This window comes from Haematobia irritans, chromosome 2, assembly GCF_050003625.1.
Source record: "Haematobia irritans isolate KBUSLIRL chromosome 2, ASM5000362v1, whole genome shotgun sequence".
NCBI classification, from domain to species: Eukaryota; Metazoa; Arthropoda; class Insecta; order Diptera; family Muscidae; genus Haematobia; species Haematobia irritans.
The window spans coordinates 191124598-191138548 of record NC_134398.1 but is presented as its reverse complement, the minus strand read 5'-3'; the positions used below and the strand labels follow the sequence as shown (position 1 = coordinate 191138548).

The following is a 13951-nucleotide window of genomic DNA, read 5'->3' as shown; positions in this document are numbered from 1 at the left end:
ATTTGTTTGTACGCGAGTACCTTTATTAATAAACCGCGAAAACGATTTAAAGCCAGATAGGTCGCTAAAAAATTTCTTTATTTTAAAGAAACCGCATCTTTGGCTTGGAATCAATACCAAAATCCTTAAGGGAGGGTAAAAAAACTTTGGATCCCAGTAAACTTTTTTTTGATTGTAGACTTTAGAAAAGCCAAGTGCAACAAGAATGAAACGTTTATGTGGCCTCTTGCTATTCCATCCCTCTGCAAAGTTAGCTGATAATTTATATTGGCGATAGAATTACATAGAATCACCGATACGAAAGTTTTTGATTTTTTGGAGGTGGTCACGAATTAACCCCTTTTTGCTCTAAGTGGCATATTTAAGGAAATATGGCCAAAATAATTTTTTATACCCCCCAACCTTAGAATGGTGATGGGGGTATAATAATTTTGTCATTCCGTTTGTAACACATCGAAATATCGATTTCCGACTATATAAAGTATATATATTCTTGATCAGGGAGAAATTCTAAGACGATATAACCTGCCCGTCTCTCTGTCTGTAGTAATCAACGTACAGCTTTCAATAATGGAGATATCGTCCTGCAATTTGGCACAGATTCATTTTTTGGTTACAGGCACGTCAAGTTTGAAGATGGACTATATCGGTCCATGTTTTGATATAGCCCCCATATAAACCGACGCCCCGATTTGGGGTCTTGGGCTTCCAGAAACCGTATTTTCTATCCGATTTGTATGAAATTGGATATCTAGAGGTATAAGAAGACCATAAATAGGTGTGACGAAAATGGTGCCTATCGGTTCATGTTTTGGTATAGCCTCCATATAGACCGATATCCCGATTTTACTTCTTGGGCTTCTAGAAACCGTACTTTCAATCGGATTTGCCTGAAATTTGAGGTATTTTAGGACCATGTTTTGGTATAGCCCCCATATAGACCGATCTCAAGATTTTATTTCTTGGCCTTTTAGAAACCGTATTTTCAATCCGACTTACATGAAATTTGAAATCTAGAGGTATTTTAGAATTACAAATCGTTGTGCCAAAAATGGTGCCTATCGGTCCATGTTTTGGTATAGCCCCCATATAGACCGATCTCTCGATTTTACCTCTTGAGTTTCGAGAAACTATCCGATTTACCTGAAATTTGAATTCTAGAGGAATTTTAGGCCCACAAGTAGTTATGCCGAAAATTGTGCTTGTCGGTCCATGTTTTGGTATAGCCTCCATATAGACCGATTTCCCGATTTTAATTCTTGGGCTTCTAGAAACCGTCTTTTCAATCCGATTTGCATGAAATTGGAATTCTAGAGTAGAATTCATTTACAATTTTAGTGACACCTGGGATGTTAAGAGTTTAATAACGCTCTCGATTTAATCATCCTCATTTTTTAATAAAATTATTTGTGAGTCACGAAATTTTTCGTAAGTCACGGTATTTTTCGTGAGTCACGACATTTCGTGCGTGAATGTTCGTGAGTACAAATTTTCTTTTCATGAGTGTGAGTCCTAGCAAACAATATTGAGCGTGAGTAAGATTTTTCCATCGGAAGTGTGCGTGAGTGTGAATAAAATATTACTCACGTGCACACCTCTCTTCTAGAGGTATTTTAGGCCCACAAATAGTTAAGCCGAAAATGGTGACTATCGGTCCATGTTTTGCTGTAGCCCCCATATAGACCGATCTCCCGATTTTACTTCTTGCAAGAAATCATAGTTTTTAGTCAATTTGCCTGAAATTTGAAATCTAGAGGGTTTTTAGGGTCATAAATAGGTATTTTGAATATATTGTGTATCGGTAGAGATTTTGATATATCCCCCTAATATCTCCGATTTCAGAACCACAATTGGGTGTGCTGAATTTGATGTGTATCAGTGCATGTTTTTGGCATAGCACCCACATAGATCGATCGATTTAACTCCTTGGGCTTATATAAATCGTAGTTGTTATCAAATGTACCTGAAATTGTAACGGATTTAGTTTTTATAGACGCATTTGATTAGGTCTCCATATAGACTGTTTGCACTTCTTGAAAGTAAAGAAGGCGCACTGATCATGAAAATTGCATGACAACATTTCCAGAAACGTACTGGTTGAACTGGACTGCTTGGGAGAATATCTGTCATCAAACCCTTCTGAAATCCTTTAGATTATCAACCCGCTACAACCAAGAGTTTTCAGAGGAAACTATTATATTTGATTTATGGTGGTGGGTATTTAAGATTCGGACCGGCCGAACTTGCTGCTGTATGTATTTGTTTTTATAAAAATTCGCTTTTTCAGGATTTTCATCGAAATTTTAATTTCTTGGGGATGATCGCGCATTAGTCTCCTGATCGCTCAAGAATGCATATTTAAGGAGATAAGGAGCTTCTAATGTATGCATGTGGACCAGGAATCTGGAATAATTGAAAATGTTGCCAAATATTCATTGGCCGGAGGGTGTTTGAGGGCCGAGGTGGCACGACTTTGTTTTCAACTTATAATCTGGGGTCGCTAATCCCTGGTATCCGCTAACCTTTCAAATTCCATAAGGCATTCATTCCAATTTAAATTATACTAAAACGTGTTATTTTTTATTTTTTTTTATACAAATTTGGATCCGTTTTAACAAAAAACAAGTATATACGGCCGTAAGTTCGGCCAGGCCGAAGCTTATGTACCCTCCTCCATGGATTGCGTAGAAACTTCTACTGAAGCCGATGGCAAGGTATCTTAAAACTTCCTAACACCGTAATATATACAACATAGTCCATACGTGGTATATATTAAACTAAAAAGGCCGATTAAATACGTATAAATTTAAGTTTAAAGTTTCTATAGAAATACAATTTTGACAACATTTTCTATAGAAGTAAAATTTTGACAAAATTTTCTATAGAATTTTCTATATTTGGAACAAATTTTATAGAAATAAATTTTTAACAAAATTTTCTATAGAAATACAATTTTGTCAAAATTTTCTATAGAAATAAAATTTTGGCGAAATTTCTATAGAAATAAAATTTTGACAAAATTTTCTATAGAAATAAAATTTTGACAAAATTTTCTATAGAAATAAAATTTTGACAAAATTTTCTATAGAAATAAAATTTTGACAAAATTTTCTATAGAAATAAAATTTTGACAATGTTTTCTATAAAAATAAAATTTTGGTAGATTATTTTTGGATCGAGTGGCAACCATGATTATGAATCGATATGGACCAATTTTTATGTGATAGGGGATCGGCTATATATAACTATAGTCTGATATGGACCAATTTTGGCATGGTTATTAGCGACCTTATACTAACACCACGTTGCAAATTTCAACCGGATCGGATGAATTTTGCTCCTCCCAGAGGCTCCGGAGATCAAATCTGGGGAACGGTTTATATGGGGGCTATATATAATTATGGACCGATATGGACCAATTCTTGCGTGTTTGTTAGAGACCACATTCTAACACCATGTTCCAAATTTCAACCGGATCGGATGAATTTTGCTCCTCCAAGAGGCTCCGGAGGACAAATCTGGGGATCGATTTATATGGGGGCTATATATAATTATTGACCGATATGGACCAATTCTTGCATGGTTGTTAGATACCATATACTAACACCACGTACCAAATTTCAACCGGATCGGATGAATTTTGCTCCTCTAAGAGGATCCGTAGGTCAAATCTGGGGATCGGATTATATGGGGGCTATATAATTATGGGTCGATGTGGACCAATTTTTGCATGGTCATTGGAGAACATATACCAACATCATGTACCAAACTTCAGCCGGATTGGATGAAATTTGCTTCTCTGAGAGCAATCGCAAGCCAAATTTGGGGGTCCGTTTATATGGGGGCTATACGTAAAAGTGGACCGATTTGGACCAATTTTTGCGTGGTTGCTAGAGACCATTTACTAACACCATGTACCAAATTTCAGCCGGATCGGATGCAATTTGCTTCTCTTAGAGCAATCGCAAGCCAAATTTGGGGGTCCGTTTATATGGGGGCTATACGTAAAAGTGGACCGATTTGGACCAATTTTTGCATGGTTGCTAGAGACCATTTACTAACACCATGTACCAAGTTTCAGCCTGATCGGATGAAATTTGCTTCTTGTAGAGCAATCGCAAGCCAAATTTGGGGGTCCGTTTATATGGGGGCTATACGTAAAAGTGAATCGATATGGACCAATTTTTGCATGGTTGTTAGAGACTATATACTAACACCATGTACCAAATTTCAGCCTGATCGGATGAAATTTGCTTCTTGTAGAGCAATCGCAAGCCAAATTTGGGGGTCCGTTTATATGGGGGCTATACGTAAAAGTGAACCGATATGGACCAATTTTTGCATGGTTGTTAGAGACCATATACTTACACCATGTACCAAATTTCAGCCGGATCGGATGAAATTTGCTCCTCTAAGAGGCTCCGGAGGTCAAATCTGGGGATCGGCTATATGTAATTATGGGTCGATGTGGACCAATTTGCAATACCATCCGACCTACATCAATAACAACTACTTGTGCCAAGATTCAAGTCGATAGCTTGTTTCGTTCGGAAGTTAGCGTGATTTCAACAGACGGACGGACGGACGGACATGCTCAGATCGACTCAGAATTTCACCACGACCCAGAATATATATACTTTATGGGGTCTTAGAGCAATATTTCGATGTGTTACAAACGGAATGACAAAGTTAATATACCCCCATCCTATGGTGGAGGGTATAAAACGAATTGCAGAATTCTTTGCTTCCAAAGTATATTAATAAATTTCTAGTTTGTCTATACTTTGTGTGATTGTTGGCCCAAAACTGATTGTGATTAAAATTCCTAACATATTTGCTTGTTGAAAGAATTCATGAAAACGAAACAAAGGTTCACTCCCTTTCTCACTTTTTGTTTTTTAAATGAAATTTTCCCCACGCAAAAAAAAAAGAAAATTAAAATATGCCAACATGAATGTTTGCAAATAGTAACACGTCCTTTATACCATCAACTACCACCATACCAATCTCCTTTAGGAAAAAAACCAAATAAATACTGCCTCTTGTTGCAATTCCTGTGGTTGCTCTATTCGGCCCTCTGCTCATCTCATTTAGTGCTAACAAAACATTCAGCATGTTATAGACTATTTTCCAAAAATATGTAAGGTCTTGTCCTTGCTCCAAAGTTTTGTAAAAAAAAATCGATTTCAATGGAAACATGTACCAAATATGTGAATAAAAAAAACTCAGATATTCACTTCAGCAAAAAAAGTTAACACAACAATGTCATGGATAAGATATGGAAAAATGTGTTGTCATTTCTTCATCTCCCCCCGGGAATGTCTATCTTCGTCTCCTTGTTCCTTGTTTTTGGGCGGGCAGTTATTTCGTTCATTCGTTCATCCATGTGAAGAAATGTGAACACAAAACTTTTTGTTATGCCAGCCAAAAAAGCCAAGAAAAAAATGGGGAAAAAATCTTGTCACTTACATGGCTATCTCGCATACCAAAGTGTAGGCACGTGGTTCTAGTGGCGCATCCTCAAACTCTATGGTGAGATGGTCTCCATTCATGATCAAAGTTACGAAGAAAAAATTTTAATAATGAAGTGTCGTACATTTGTGACGTGCACTCTCACATCCGTTTGCTCTGTTTCAACGCCTTCCGTGGTTTTTGGAAAGAATTTTGTATTTTTTTTCCAAATGTATGTTTTTAAAATTATAATCATAAACATAAGACGAAGGCTTTGGATTTATTTTTTTGAACAGCTATATCACAATAGCTGTGTATAGATTGCAATGATAACCTTTTTTGATCGCACATTTTGAAAACATTCAAGGCACCATTTACAGAAAAGTTCTATAAAACTGAAATACTTAGACAATTATGACATCTGTCGACATGGAGGCTATATGAATAATTTGCATCATTTCTTATGGTACGATTCAAATTCAGTGTTTTGGATGTGAATTGAAAAGTTTTCTAATATTTTACCAAATGAATGTAGTTTCATCCATTTTGTTCTATGTTTGTGTAGTTCAACTAGTAGCCAGATCAAGGAACTCTGCGACGAGGATGTGGTGTGTCCAGAGTGATCTGGTGGTGAGTCGGGTAGGCTTAGATGGGCAAGCGTAAAGGTGACGAATGTCATGTGGCCCTTAGGTTAGGTTAGGTTAGGTGGCCGCCCGATGTATCAGGTTCACTTCGACTATTCAGTCCATTGTGATACCACATTGGTGAACTTCTCTCTTATCACTGAGTGCTGCCCGATTCCATGTTAAGCTCAATGACAAGGGACCTCCTTTTTATAGCCGAGTCCGAACGGCGTTCCACATTGCAGTGAAACCACTTAGAGAAGCTTTGAAACCCTCAGAAATGTCACCAGCATTACTGAGGTGGGATAATCCACCGCTGAAAAACTTTTTTTGGTATTCGGTCGAAGCAGGAATCGAACCCACGACCTTGTGTATGCAAAGCGGGCATGCTTACCATTGCACCACGGTGGCTCCTTGATAACTGATGGGACACACGCCATTTACGCTTCTATCGATCACTGCTAAGTAGGAATTGAGGCGGCAGCACTTGTCTGGAGGAGGTCTCTCTCCTCCGGTGCTATGGGCGGCGATCGGACTCCGAGAACAGGATTAGCCTTGTAGCCAGTGTTACCGTTGGAAATTTTGAATAAGTCGCAAAAAAAGTCGCATACTCATAAAAAGGTCGCACAAAAAAGTAGTATTTTTATTACAAAAAATCTTCTATAAATCAACTTAAAAAAATTCATATAATCTCATGTGTAGAAATTTTTATTTATGCATAGGTATGTATACAATATTTTTTATAATATTAAATTGAGCCGACTGGCTTTTTGGGCAGCAAATAAATCAATGACTTCTTCAGTCGGCACATTTATTCGGCGATGAACCGACATTAATGCCAATCCTTTTAGACTACTCTCGCTAGTCGAATTTCTAAGATACGTCTTTAATCTCTTCATTGTTGAAAATGAACGTTCGGATGAGCACGTAGTAACTGCAGGGATGGAAAATGCAGTTCTATAAAATTTTTCACCCCGATCAGTACCGTAGTACCCCCGCGAATGATTTAGTACCTTTTGTGTAGACATTTTTGAGTCGATATCAGATTTATGGTACAATAGCTTTGACAAAATATTTTAATATTTTGAGAAAGTCTTTATCAACTTTATTTGCTAATAGTCTTTTACAAATATGGTAAAACAGACATGTTCATGTGAGAAGAAAATCTCGATTTTGTAAAAGACATAGTCAAAAACAGGATTTTATTGAACTTCAAGAATATTTTAGTCGAAAAAAGAGTGCGATTCTATATTATCGATTTTTTATTTCGGTAGAAAATGTTGTCAAAATTTTTTTTCTACATAGAATTTTTGCAAAATTTTATTTTTATAGAAAATTTTGTCAAAATTTTATTTTTATAGAAAATTTTGTCAAAATTTTATTTTTATAGAAAATTTTGTCAAAATTTTATTTCAATTGAAAATTTTGTAAAAATTTTATTTCTATAGGAAACTTTTGCAAAATTTTATTTCTATAGAAAAAATTTTGCAAATTTTTGTTTATAGATTTTTTTTTGCAAAATTTTATTTCATTTGTTTTGTTTTGTTATTGTTGGTTTTGTTCTTTAAGCATTGTTGTTGTTTTTTATTTTTTCGGAGGGTTCAAGTGTGGTTTTTGTTGGGTTTAATAAACTGCCTGAATTTATTCTGATAATTGGTTGATAGTTTTGCTGTAAGTAGAGGATGCTGATGAGGAATGTGGTAATTCCGAAACGTGCGTCCATCCAACCATCTTGCAGTCTATAGGGCTTTGCCCAAATAAATTTGACAAACATTCTTTTCCTCTGTTGGTTAAGCTATACTTGTAGTTTAGTCAATGTACGGCTTTAAGCTGCAATAAAAAAAAAAAAACAACAACAATGCTTAAAGAACAAAACCAACAATCACCCCCCCCCCTGAATACGGCCTTGAGCTCAATGACAACTTGTCATTGAAAAGTGAACTCTTTTTTTATAGTCCCCGGTCTAACAAAAAAAAACACGTTTTTTTTGTCAAAATTCGTTTTTATTATTCAACATAGTTCCCTTCAAGAGCGATACAACGATTATAACGACCTTCCAATTTTTTGATACCATTCTGATAGTACTCCTTCGGTTTTGCCTCAAAATAGGCCCCAGTTTCGGCGATCACATCTTCATTGCAGCCAAATTTTTTTCCCTGCGAGTATCCTTTTGAGGTCTGAGAACAAGAAAAAGTCACTAGGGGCCTGATCTGGAGAATACGGTGGGTGGGGAAGCAAATCGAAGCCCAATTCATGAATTTTTGCAATCGTTCTCAATGACTTGTGGCCCGGTGCGTTGTCTTGGTGGAACAACACTTTTTTCTTCTTCATATGGGGCCGTTTTGCCGCGATTTCGACCTTCAAACGCTCCAATAACGCCATATAATAGTCACTGTTGATGTTTTTTCCCTTCGATAAAAAGTATTCCATGCGCATCCCAAAAAACAGAGGCCATTACTTTACCAGCGGACTTTTGAGTCTTTCCACGCTTCGGAAACGGTTCACCGGTCGCTGTCCACTCAGCCGACTGTCGATTGGACTCAGGAGTGTAGTGACGGAGCCATGTTTCATCCATTGTCACATATCGACGGAAAAACTCGGGTGTATTACGAGTTAACAGCTGCAAACACCGCTCAGAATCATCAACATGTTGTTGTTTTTGGTCAAATGTGAGCTCGCGCGGCACCCATTTTGCACAGAGCTTCCGCATATCCAAATATCGATGAATGATATGACTAACACGTTCCTTTGATATCTTTAAGGCCTCTGCTATCTCGATCAACTTCAGTTTACGGTCATCCAAAATCATTTTGTGGATTTTGTTGATGTTTTCGTCGGTAACCACTTCTTTCGGGAGTCCATTGCGTTCACCGTCCTCCGTGCTCATTTCACCACGCTTGAATTTTGCATACCAATCAATTATTGGTGATTTCCCTGGGGCAGAGTCCGAAAACACATTATCAAGCCAAGTTTTTGCTTCCACACGAAATTCCTTTTTTTCCATTTTTTTCACAATAACAAAAGTTGTTGCACAAAAGACGCTCTATCTCACAAACTAATTGACTTACAGACGTCAAATTTTGACACGAATCATTTGAAGGTTGGTACTATATAAAAATAATATGCATTTAATACTACCGACGCCATCTATGTGTCAGACCGGGGACTTATCAGCCAACCTGTTATAAGCGTGTAGTTAATTTAGTTCAAATTTGGTAAGCAATTACTATTAAATGGAATTTTTTTCTTTTCTTTTTCTTTGCAGTATAACCAAAAGCTAAATAATAAACGTTGACGAGATATGAGAAAAATACATAATTTACGAGAAAAAAACAACAAACTTAAAAAATCTGATGTACGGTAACCGACATTAATTTTTGTTCATGAGAATTTAGCAGAAGCTGAATTCTGGTATATATTTTATTATAACTAGTGTTGTGCAAAAAAAAAAAAAAACGTTATCGATCATAACGGCATAAAAGTGAAACGTTTTTCCCTTTTAAAAATATTTAATTTAAATACATTAAAATTTAAAGTCATACAAATCAACGTCATGATACCGTTACCATCTATTCGGTCTGAAGGGCCTTTCACCGAGGGACCTGCTCTAACAAGTAAGTGATTTCTTTTTCTTTCTCGTTGTTGCATATGAGACACGCACCCACCGAATATAAGTTTGAAAATAACGGCATAAGTAATCGAATCCCCAATTGTATGTGTACAGTTTTAAAACCATTGTTGAAATAGACATTTGTGCTAATAGTATCCATGTCAGCACATTAAGTTTGCAACTATGTTGTATGTCGCTTATGACCTATAAAATGTCAGTGGAAAATAAATTTGAAAGTTTAATTTAGTATTACAATATCCAATCGAATTGCAGGAGACTGTAGCTCAAAAATCATTTATGCATTTAAAGCAGACATTCCCAATCCAAGTTGCATTGCGTTTTTTTGAGTTTTTTATCTCAACTATTTACAACTATTTGGAATATTCATCAAATCATTATTACTTCAGCACAACTTTGCTATATATGGCTTTTTGAAACTTCACCATTATTGAAAGCAGTTTCTTAAAGCATTTCCATTTAATAGCAAGGAAACCTTTTTAAAGATTGTATCCGTTTTCTTGAATTTTGTATCCAGACATTCTGCTTATTCACCCTGCTAAGATTGACAAATTTTTTCCAGAATCAATACCTACGATAAAAATCCCCAAGTTTAATTCCCTGCACGCACCCAGGTGTTAAATAATGGCTCATAGGTAAATATTGGACAAACACCATACAAGTCATTGTTAAGAAATTACTTTAACATCTAAGACCAATTAAGAAACATTGCAAATCATTTTCTATGGGGATGCTTTTCGTATTCTTCTTTGCTCTCTGGTTTACTTTGCTTATGGATATCAATCCTTCATTCATAGCTGTTATCCCTTGATAGCAACCACCCTAGGCGGAAAATACCAAAAAATAGCAACAAAATCAATAAGAGGCGTGAGTAACACGTTGTCCTTCGATTTTTTGTTTGTGAGCCTAGAGTCATTCTGTCTCTCCTTCTTTAGATGATGATTATTTATTGCATACCTTAAGGCTGTTAAGACCTACGTTTTTTTTTTGCTTTCCTCAAAATAACTAAAACTGGTATTTACTTTATTCCTTCGTCGTTTTGTTTTCCCACTCTCTTCTGTTCCTTTAGCCGTTACTGCTAAATATTTAAATACGGTGGTATACATACCGTGTGTTATGCATGCATGAGCGGCTATAATGTTATTGGAGCATTTGTCCAAACAGGCAAACAGTGTTTTGGGGAAGTTCGAATTATATCAGATAATAATAAAAGGGAAAATGGGGTCGATGGGGGGCGACAATTTACTAATTTCGGCATTGGACACCAATGTTCTAATTTTGGTTTTGGAAGAAAATTTTATGTCTATAGAAACTTTCGTTAAAATTTTATTTCTATAGAAAATTTTGTCAAAATTTTATTTTTGTAGAAAATTTTGTCAAAATTTTATTTTTGTAGAAAATTTTGTCAAAATTTTATTTTTATTGAAAATTTTTTCAAAATTTAATTTTTATAGAAAATTTTGTCAAAATTTTATTTTTAAAGAAAATTTTGTCAAAATTTTATTTCCAAAGAAAATTTAATTTTTTATATATAGACAAATTTCTCAAAATTTTATGTCGATAGAAATTGTTGTCAAAATTTTATTTCTATAGACAATTTTCTCAAAATTTTATTTCTATAGAAAATTTTCTCAAAATTGTATTTCTATAGAATATTTTCTCAAAATTCTATTTTTACAGAAAATTTCGTCAAAATTTTATATATTTTTATATATAGACAAATGTTTTGGTGAAGTTCGAATTATATCAGATAATAATAAAAGTGAAAATGGGGTCGATGGGGGCTTAGGGGTTAGTAATTGTACCCCCCAATTTACTAATTTCGGCATTGGACACCAATGTTCTAATTTTGGCTTTGGAAGAAAATTTTATGTCTATAGAAACTTTCGTTAAAATTTTATTTCTATAGAAAATTTTGTTAAAATTTTATTTTTGTAGAAAATTTTGTCAAAATTTTATTTTTATTGAAAATTTTTTCGAAATTTAATTTTTATAGAAAATTTTTTCAAAATTTTATTTTTATAGAAAATTTTGTCAAAATTTTATTTTTATTGAAAATTTTATAAAAATTTTATTTCCAAAGAAAATGTAATTTTTTATATATAGACAAATTTCTCAAAATTTTATTTCGATAGAAATGGTTGTCAAAATTTTATTTCTATAGAAAATTTTCTCAAAATTTTATTTCTATAGAAAATTTTCTCAAAATTGTATTTCTATAGAATATTTTCTCAAAATTCCATTTTTATAGAAGATTTCGTCAAAATTTTATATATTTTTATATATAGACAAATTTCTCAAAATTTTATTTCTATAGAAATTGTTGTCAAAATTTTATTTTTCTAAGAAAATTTTGTCAAAATGTTGTTTCTATAGAAAATTTGGTAAACATTTTGTTTCTATAGAAAATTTGATAAAAATTTTATTTTAATAGAAAATTTTATATCTATAGACAAGTGTTTTGGGGAAGTTCGAATAATATCAGATAATAATAAAAGTGAAAATGGGGTCGATGGGGGCTTAGGGGTTAGTAATTGTACCCCCCAATTTACTAATTTCGGCATTGGACACCAATGTTCTAATTTTGGCTTTGGAAGAAAATTTTATGTCTATAGAAACTTTCGTTAAAATTTTATTTCTATAGAAAATTTTGTCAAAATTTTATTTTTGTAGAAAATTATGTCAAAATTTTATTTTTATTGAATTTTTTTTTTTCAAAATGTAATTTTTATAGAAAATTTTGTCAAAATTTTATTTTTATAGAAAATTTTGCCAAAATTTTATTTTTATTGAAAATTTTATCAAAATTTTATTTCCAAAGAAAATTTAATTTTTTATATATAGACAAATTTCACAAAATTTTATTTCGATAGAAATTGTTGTCAAAATTTTATTTCTATAGACAATTTTCTCAAAATTGTATTTCTATGGAATATTTTCTCAAAATTCCATTTTTATAGAAAATTTCGTCAAAATTTTATATATTTTTATATATAGACAAATTTCTCAAAATTTTATTTCCATAGAAAATGTTGTCAAAATTTTATTTTTCTAAGAAAATTTTGTCAAAATGTTATTTCTATAGAAAATTTGGTAAACATTTTGTTTCTATAGAAAATTTGATAAAAATTTTATTTTAATAGAAAATTTTATATCTATAGAAAATATTATCAAAATTTTATTTCCATAGAAAATTTTCTGAAAATTTTATTTGTATAGAAAAATTTATCAACATTTTATTTGTATAGAAAATTTTTTCAAAATTTTTTTTTCTATAAAAAAAAAAGTTTTATTTCTGGAAAAAATTTTGATAAAAATTTTAATTTTACAGAAAATTTTGTCAAAATTTTATATCTATAGAAAATATTATGAAAAATTTATTTCTATAGAAAATTTGGTCAAAATTTTATTGCTACAGAAAATTTGCTCAAAATTTTACTTCTATAGAAAAATTTCTCAAAATTTTATTTCTATAGAAAATTTGGTCAACATTTATTTCTATTTGGTCAACATTTTATTTCTAAATTTAGTTGCATAGAACAAATTTTCAAAATTTTATTTGTATGGAAAACGTTTTAAAAATAATTTCTCAAAATTTTCTTTCTGTAGGAAATTTTCTCCAAATTTTATTTCTGTAGAAACTTTTGTCAAAGTTTTATGTCTATACCAAATTTTCTCAAAATTTTATTTCTATAGAAAATTTTGTTATAATTTTATTTCTATAGAAAATTTTCTCAACATTATCTTTATATCAAATATTTTCTCAAAATTTTATTTCTATAGAAAATTTGGTTAAAATTTTATTGCTAAGAAAATTTTCTCAACATTTTACTTCTATAGAAAATTTTGTCAAAATTTTAGAATTTTATTATCTAAATTTTATTTCTATAGAAAAGGTTCTCAAAATTGTATTTCTTTAGAAAAGAAATTTGTGAAGATTTTATTGTTATAGAAAAGAATTTGGCAAAATGTTATTTTTTTAAGAAAATTTTTATCAAAATTTTATTTCTATAGAAAATTTGGTAAAAATTAAGTTTCTATAGAAAATTTGATAAATTTTTAATTTTTATACAAAATTTTGTCAAAATTTTATATCCATATATTTACAAAATTTTATTTCTATAGAAATTTTCTCAAAATTTTATTTCTATAGAAAATTTTATTTGTATAGAAAATTTTTTCAAAATTTTATTTGTATAGAAAATTTTTTCAAAAATTTTTTTCTATAGAAAGTTTTGGTAACATTTTA

The 13951-nt window shown here is 32.3% G+C and overlaps 1 long non-coding RNA gene across 1 annotated transcript in view; it reads left to right on the top strand.

Annotated features, from left to right (window-relative positions):
* The window catches only part of LOC142224427 (uncharacterized), a 423478-nt gene that overhangs the window by 122708 nt on the left and 286819 nt on the right, over positions 1–13951 (top strand). Inside the window, exon 3 of the long non-coding RNA XR_012719156.1 lies at positions 9340–9688. This is a non-coding gene — a long non-coding RNA (uncharacterized LOC142224427). The remainder of the gene's footprint in view (positions 1–9339; positions 9689–13951) is intronic.